General features: G+C 35.8%; 1 pseudogene; it reads right to left on the bottom strand.

The window, feature by feature from the left end:
- Positions 1–5,578: 5,578 nt before the first annotated feature.
- LOC128221582 (uncharacterized) lies at positions 5,579–8,948 on the bottom strand (annotated as a pseudogene).
- Between the last annotated feature and the right edge of the window lie 147 nt (positions 8,949–9,095).

Here is a 9,095-nt window from a genome sequence, read left to right as displayed (position 1 = left end):
TCTGTTTGCATATTTTTTTTCTACTGTGTATATATATGGCGGTATATTCCAGCATGCAAAACATTTTCATAGAATCCTAAAGCATCAATTTCAGTAGTAATAATCAGTAAACGTTATTATTGCACTTACTATATAACATAATAAAATCTTATTTGTATAGTTGCATATATTCTATTGGTTATAGTTTGTAATTGTCTATGGCTGAATTCATATCGGGATAATGTTCGGCTGAAATTTCAGGTTGTGTGATTATTTTCTGCGACATTTTGATCAGAAAAAAAGTTGTTAATGAATGTCTCGGTTGCAATTTGACATCCATTACCGGTAATAATGTGGCCTACCTCATCTCCGCTCACAACGGGGAGTTTCGGTTTTAGCACTGTAATACTATTGTGTATACATCTATGAAGTGTCATAGTGCCGTACCGGTTCGGATGAAGGCCATTTTGCAGGAAATTGTTTCTAACTGTCCTTTTGCCTCTAACACGAACGACCTGTAGACGTTGACTGTTTCAGAACGTACATTTACATGCTGATGATGCGTGTGCCATCTACATCTTGTCTTTGAGCAGCAGATCACAAGAAGACTGCTCCTCCTTGGCCTTTTGGGAGAGTTGCATAGTCACATAGAAGTCTGGCAAAGTCTGCGAGATCTCGACTCAGCGGTTTGCAGCGTCATTGTCACCCATGTATTACAGTACCTTATTATACACTGATGCGGAAGTGTCTTGAAACCAGGAGCGCAGTTCTGTTACAATGGCCCCGATAGTGTGTTCACGTCCACTGTGGTTCATAAGCCACGTTTTTATATGAGATGTTTTATAGCTAAATCTCCAACAAATCATAGCACAGTAGAATATTTGGGTTATCCGACGATGTTAACCAGTATGAACTGTTCAATTACCTTATTGCTTCGTTGAACTGTTGTTTTAAGCATTTGCATTTCAAAAACAGAATCGCTGTGAAGCCTTAAACTGACGCATATGAAAATAAAATCATAAATTTTGGAGGAGAAATCTTCGAAGCACATATTTTAGAAGCATGGAAATAGCAGCTTCGGTTTCATTGACACTGCTCATTGACAGCAACGATAAAACATACGTTCCGCGTCAGGATTTCAGAATGTATTAAATAAGGAAAACTATCACCATATAGAAAGTGTGTAGCTTGTATGAGTATGATTTATAGTTATGTTGAGACCAAAAAGCCCTCCTATATTCTATTATCAAACCTTGGTGGGAAGATAACAAGTTACAATTTATAAGTTATGTAAAATAAAGAAGTTCGTTTAGACATTTTAGCTCATACAGGCAATGCTCTTTGTCTGCTATGAGTTATCACAAAAGTGCGTTTGGAAAGAAACAGCACTGCTATTTTATATGATAAAACACGAAAACGTGCCCCTGATGGAACTAGAACCTGTGACCACTTTGGTAATATGCGGACACCTACATCAAAAGATCGCATTGTTACATTTCACATCATTTGGACTACTAGGGTCATGACAAACTAAACCTTTTCAATTTAAAACCATATGCCATTCATACCAAGCCTCTAGCTTGATACCTGGTTTTGAAATCGCGATCATTCCAAACTGAAATCCTCTCCAAATGTAAATTCAAACAGTTTAAAATCCAAGTTTTAACAAAACTGGATTCCTTTCAGGTATCGTTGAATTTACCATTTTCTATTGCCACACACTTAACCAATCTTATCAATGAGCGTATGTTATTCTCTCAATCTGAAACCGGTGTAGTCCTTCACATGGCATGTTTCGCCCCAGTTACCTAGCGCACTTTTTGGATAAACCCTGACACCGAACAAAGCACTCTCAAAGCGGTTAACGAAGACCAATTGTTTCCACTCAGCGAAAGTAAGATGGTTTCAGGTCCAAATTTAACTTGAATCTTAAAACAAACCAAAGTTATATTGACAGAGTATCATAAATAGGTGTAGAAATTTATGTTGTGATTGTATTTTTGTATTCGGTATATATAGGTTTGCATCTAAAGTTCTTTGTCGTTTGGGCCCTTGCCTTTTGCCTTAAAACAGGATTTGTTTTAGATTGTTGGTAAGTTAGAAGTAAAATTTGACTACTTGGCTTGTCCCTGTAGTTTTTAATGAACTATTTAAGAATCTTTTGTAATAGATGCGTGCGCCATTCAACAGTTATAAAGAAATACGTTTGCCTGATAAGCTTGTCCCTCTGGTTTTCATTTGAAGATTGCTGAAATCATTAGTAAATGTAGATTGTCAACATGTCAAGTCAGCAATGTCTTCTTATTTGCTCAATTAAATGTGAGAATGCTGTTTGATGAAGTGTGGAATCTTGCTTCGAAACAAACGTTCGCGAAATAATCCTACTTGTTCGAAACATAGAATAAGTAGTTTTTATACATATTTCATTATCATACAAACGTTGAATACGCCACACTTTTGCTCTGCAGTGTTTTATGCCACATTTGTGTTCTGCAGTGGTGTTATTCCACAATTGTGATATGCATATGCACGGGCTATTATGCTACAATTGTGCTCTGCAATAGTGTTATGCCATATGTGTGTTATGCACGTGGAGCTGTGCCACATTTGTGCTATGCAATGGGTGTTATACCACATTTGTGTTATGCAAGTGGTGTTTTGCCACATTTGTGCTATGCAATTGCTGTTAAGCCACATTAGTGATATGCGAGTGGTGGTGTGCTACATTTGTGCTATGCAAGTGGTGTTATGCAACATTTGTGTTTTGAAGTGGTGTTATGCCACACTTCTGCTCTGCAATTGGTTGAATGCCACATGTGTGGACTGCAGCGGTAGAATATCGCATTTGTGCTCAAAATGTCGAACAATACCATCTGCAAACAGTGGATCGACAAAGTCAATGTTTGTATGCCATGAAAGTCTGCGAGGACAAAGCGGTGCACTAGATGTTCTTGACGAGTTATTTTATGTTTGGTTCGCATAGAATACCCTAGAAGCTGATATACCTCGATATAAGATTTTGTATAGAAATTGTACACAATGTCATACATACAAGTAAATATTTGTTAAATATTTACGTACATATCGGTTGAACTGCTGGGTGTAGTATTCTAAACAAAAGGACGCATAGGTATTTGATGGTATGGTGTTCCAAAAAAGAAACTGCGCTGTTCTCTTCCTTAGTGATGTTGCTGGTATTCTTGCGGAACAGTGCCCATGCCCGCTCGTACAATCTCCTCGCTATAGATTTGTTTGCACTTTTTTGTAGTAAAAGTTAAGAATATTCACCAACGGATTCCGGATAATCACTGCAGTCCGATTTGCCAAACGTCCCGTATATTTCATTGTTTAGTAAACAAGATGTCAGGTCTAACAACCCTGTGGTGCGCTCCTGTAAGAGTTTCCACCTTAAGTAGGGACTGTTTGTACTCTTGACAAATTAAATTGCTTTAATGTGCAAATAAAGGATAACCTACAAATAACTTATCCAGTGTTTGACAATAAGCTGTACATAGCTGACAACATGGCAAGGATACTATCTTCCAAATAATCAAGTCCAAGCGATGTGGGTGTATTTAGAAGTTGTGTTTAGCTTAATTTTAGGAGTTGTTGATACATTACCAATGATTTGCGTCAAAATTGACCCACTAGTCAATTTAGATATATAAGCTAAATTTGACAAGCCAAGAACCTGAAGTAAAGACTTTAACCTTTCCGTAAACGAATTGCTATTTTGTTAACTTTCTACATAGTTACACGTCTTTATAAGCAATTGAACACTACAAAATTCGGTTTACCAAAACTCTAGGCATAAAATATGTGGACTGCGGTTAAATATTGGAGAGCTTAAATGAGCGAAATTTCACAAATGCTATAACTCGATATCAACTCTATTTTTTCCGCCAAAAATGGTTCCCATTTTCATTTCAATCATTTATTACATATAAACAACATCTATATAGCATATTTATGTAGTCACATAATGCATCATTAAAATCGGCTGCCCTGACTGTCACACGATTATACATCTCCTCCTCGCTCACCTGATTACAATGACCAACACCTCAATGATAATTTAAGCTGTTGTTTTCTGCTAAGGATTGATAAGCGATTGCCGAGAATTGTGTGGCTGATCAAGAGTCTGAATCTTGTAAATGGAAATCAGTAGTAATTATATGCAAGTCAAAACCTTGGCAGCTGTTTTTCCCAGAGACAATTGATTTAAAGGCAATCGAGCCTACTCTTGCTTTTGAGGTCGATGTTTACTAAGAAAGTCATTGGTTGCTAAGGTAGTTTTTTTGCGAAAGTAACTGGTTTCTTATATAGTCATTTGTTGCTACAGACGTCATTGGATGAAAAAGGCCATGTTGTGACTTGGATGAAAATAGTTGCTTAAGTAATAATTGGATGCTAAGAAAGTATTTAGTTGCTAAAGATGTCATTTGTTTCTACGGAAGTCATTGTTTGCTATGAAAGATAGTGGCTGGTAAAGAAGGCATTGGTTGCTAATGAAGTGCGTGCTTTTAAAGTCATTGGTTGCTAAGGAGGTTACATGATGCTGAGGAAGTCATTGGTTGCTAAGGAAGTTATATGATGCTGAGGAAGTCATTGTTTGTTAGGATGATAGTGTTTGGTCAAGACAGCATCTGATTCTTAGGAATTCCTTGGTTTCAAATGAAGTAACTGGTTGAAAAGGAATTAATTTGTGTAGGAAGTCATAGTTTGCTGATTAAGTCATTTGTTGAGGTAGATGCGAAGAAGTTAACAGTTGCTAATGAAGTCATAAGTTGCAAAAGAGCCATTTGTTGCATAAATTCATTGGTTTCTATAAAAATCATTGGTTACTTTAAATGTAATTAGATTCTAAGGTTGTTATTTGTATCTAAGAAGGTCATTGCTCACTTAATAAGTCATTGGTTGCCAAGGAATTTCTTGGTTGTTAAGGAAGTAAGTGGTTGCTGATGATCTCATTTGTTGCTAAGGAGTGAATTGGGGGCTAAAAAAGAAATTCATTAGATGCTAAGAAAATCAGTGTTTGCTTTGCTAATAAGGAAGACATTGGAATCTCGGGAATTACCTCTATGGACTATTTATATGAAAAACTACAGAAACAAGCTAAGTAGCCCAAAAAACAAAACAGTTTAATGGCACAGGGTAAAGGCTAAAGGCATAGAACACATGAACAAATAATCACAAACCAGAAACATGCAACAACAGTACAAAACTCCACACACAACTGAGTACATATATACCATACAGGTGTGTTTATCAAAGTACCGCCTTGGAATGATCAGTTATTAAACGAAAATTTGCTGGGGGGTTAACCAAGTTTGTGTGCTTAACCTCACCATTATTCGAACACCGAATAAAGTAAAAACATAAAAGGTAATCTTATCTTGAGTATGCTTTAACATGATGAAACTTAATAATAAAAAAATAAAAATAAACTAATAAGTTAACCCCTTCTTTCATGATTGGGGATCTTAAGTCTCTCTGAAGACAAGGAATACAATTCAGAGTAATTCATGCAAAAAAAGTTTCAAAGATACTATGCATTGTATATAAAGTCCAAAATCACGTGTTTTACTGTTTATGAATCTTAAATCTGATCAAGATCTGTGACGTAGTTGATACTGTCTATGAATACTATGATACTGTCTGTTGGAAATCCCAGATTTCGTTCCTCGTCAGACTATATTCCGGTGTCCAGCCAAACAATCCCCAGAACAATGAATGCTTTTCCACTGTGACGATTCTCTTTGCCGATATTTTAAAGTCCATCATGTACATATCATACATGCAATCTGCAAACTTCCCGTCGGGTGAGCGTCCAAATGCCATCATGCCGTACCGCGCACCACTATCGGCTCCCTTGTTGAACTTCCATTCGAAAGTCTTGTGCTGCAACGAATCCGTCGTAAAGAGAACACCGTCCATCCTTTTTCTAACCTTGTCGTCAATACCTGAAAAGGAATCATTAAAATATGAAGTATCTAAGCGTGTACTCCAGTATGTAAATAAAATATGTATATGTGTACAAAGGTTGTTCGTAAAATATGAACACTGCGGTATTTTCATAAAATTGCTCATGTGTACTCTGTTTATTCATGAGGTTCACTGCATTTGTTAAACTATTAAAATCAAACATATCTTGACTATTTTTATCCACTGCAATTGGATTAAAGACAAACATTGATATATAAGACTGAACAAATGCCGTATCTTATACCAATATATCATCAACAACTTATTTTCTGAGAAATAAACAAATCAAACAAGAATACAACATGGAAAACAAACGATTGTGTATTTCTGCCGCAGACCAAATTTATTTCTTGTGCTCAAAGCCGCCTCGACGACGTCTATAACACATTTTCTCGGATGAAGGAGCTGAAAGTATGACAAGAAGGACACGAAAACTATTGCAAATTCGTGGACGTATATATTCGAAAATATGACGAGCGAATAATACTGTTCTTTTTTTTCCTATCTATTACCTTCATATGCGTCATGCACGTAGTCGAGATAGGCGGGGAGCGTTCCCACTAAAATTTTGGTTGCCTGACGACCTCGCAGTTTTCATGCCACTTGTCGAACAATTCTCCCTCTAGCTCCCGCTCCACCTGGTCTGCGTCGTACTTGCACACCTGGTGAGAGTGTCCATAACAAATAAGAAAAGGATTTCATCACGACATAATTTAATTTAGATAGTAACAACGATGCAGTTGCTCATGATGTTAACTTAAACAAAGATCTAAGCAGTCAATCCTGTTTCAATGTATCGGACACCATTAGCTTACAGATATATCATCGTTATTTAGCAAGCGCACGCTCAAGTATTCTCAACCCTCTGAAAAATAAATGCAAAAGATGAATGTTTTAAGTTCTACAGGACTGTAGCACTTCAAGGCGGAATTGACTTACGGCAGTATGGGATCATTTCATTGTGGAACAGTATTCAATATACCAAAACGGTTTTAAGTGTGCGGAACTATGGTCTTGTTTACGTGTGGATAATATTCCATATATGAACATGAATTGAATGTACGGAAAGATGGACTCGTGTTAGTGTAGATAATATTCCATATATGAAAGCTGAATTGAATGTACGGAAAGATGGACTCGTGTAAGGGTAGATTATATTCCATATATCAAAGCTGAATTGAATGTACGGAAACATGGACTCGTGTAAGTGTAGATTATATTTCATATATGAAAGCTGAATTGAATGTACGGAATCAGGTACTCGTGTAAGTGTACATTATATTTCATATATGAAAGCTGAATTGAATGTACGGAAACATGGACTCGTGTAAGTGTAGATTATATTTCATATATGAAAGCTGAATTGAATGTACGGAATCAGGTACTCGTGTAAGTGTACATTATATTTCATATATGAAGGCTGAATTGAATGTACGGAAACATGGACTCGTGTAAGTGTAGATTATATTTCATATATGAAAGCTGAATTGAATGTACGGAAACAGGTACTTGTGTAAGGGTAGATTATATTCCATATATGAAAGATGAATTGAATGTGCGGAAACATGGACTCGTGTAGGGGTAAATATTATTCCATATATGAAAGCTGAATTGAATGTACGGAAACAGGTACTCGTGTAAGGATAGATAATATTCCATATGTTGAAGCTGAAATGAATGTACGGAAACATGGACTCGTGTAAGTGTAGATAATAAATATTCCATATAAGAAAGCTGTATTGAATGTACGGAAACATGGACTCGTGTACGTGTAGATAATATTCCATATATGAAAGCTGAATTGAATGTACGGAAACATGGACTCGTGTACGTGTAGATAATATTCCATATATGAACATGAATTGGATGTATGGAAACATGGACGCGTGTAAGGGTAGATTATATTCTATATATTAAAGCTGAATTGAATGTACGGAAACATGGACTCGTGTAAGGGTAGATATTATTCCATATATGAAAGCTGAATTGAATGTACGGAAACATGGACTCGTGTAAGGGTAGATAAAATTCCATATATGAAGGCTGAAATGAATGTACGGAAACATGGACTCGTGTAAGTGTGGATTATATTTCATATATGAAAGCTGAATTAAATGTACGGAAACATGAACTCGTGTAAGGGTAGATAATATTCCATATATGAAAGCTGAATTGAATGAACGGAAACATGGACTCGTGTAAGGGTAGATTATATTCTATATATGAAGGCTGAAATGAATGTACGGAAACATGGACTTGTGTAGGTGTAGAATATGTTTTCCTTCTGAATTTATTCATTCAGACAAACGTTTTAATTCCGGATTTTAGAAACTCAGAATTAAGATTAAGTCTGGCTGTAGATTTAAATTTATTCAACGTCTACTATAATTATGGAACCCTTACAATATCGTAATTACTTTACCTTTAATTTATAAAGCCCTACCTTCACCATGTCAATAGCGCCCTTAGGTGATTGATGTTCTATCGGGCATCGCTTCCTTCTAAAACAATGTAACAAAGGCGATTTATGACAACACCGTTTCACTACAGAATTGAATATCAAATTATTGTTTGAAATTAAAATGTATTATTGTGAATCAATGCAATAAGGGCATAGAAATAAATGTTTATTTCCATCTAATACCCAGCGATTTCTTAGATAAATTATAGAGTAGTTATGCACTTCAAGACACATTTTTATCCGAATACCGATCAAATACGTGACCATAACCGACAATATTTATTTAAAATTAAAAAAAATAAAACATGAGGATTGCTTACTTGAATGTGTTCATTATTACTTGCATCCTTATAGATTCATATTAAGGGTCGAAAATATCAAATGGCGTTAAAACAGAAATAAAAACGCCTATGATCCGATATAAAACATGTTTCTGCAAACAAACAAAATACAATAACTAAGCAGAATTATATACTTACATGCAGTTAGTCGTCACGTCCTGTCGCTTGTTCATGTCTTCCATCGTTAAGTTTTGGTGAACTTTTCGTACCTTATTTGTGGGAAATATTCAAATGCATTTACACAAAACGGTAAATGCCTATAGAGCTGGAATGTCAAAAATTGTCTTGGATCAGATTTTCTTTTACAACTTTTCAAACTTTGATATGAT

The sequence above is a fragment of the Mya arenaria genome, chromosome 16 (genome assembly GCF_026914265.1).
Source record: "Mya arenaria isolate MELC-2E11 chromosome 16, ASM2691426v1".
Lineage (NCBI taxonomy): Eukaryota > Metazoa > Mollusca > Bivalvia > Myida > Myidae > Mya > Mya arenaria.
The sequence above is the reverse complement of the archived record's forward strand: the minus strand, read 5'-3'. Positions and strand labels throughout refer to the sequence as shown.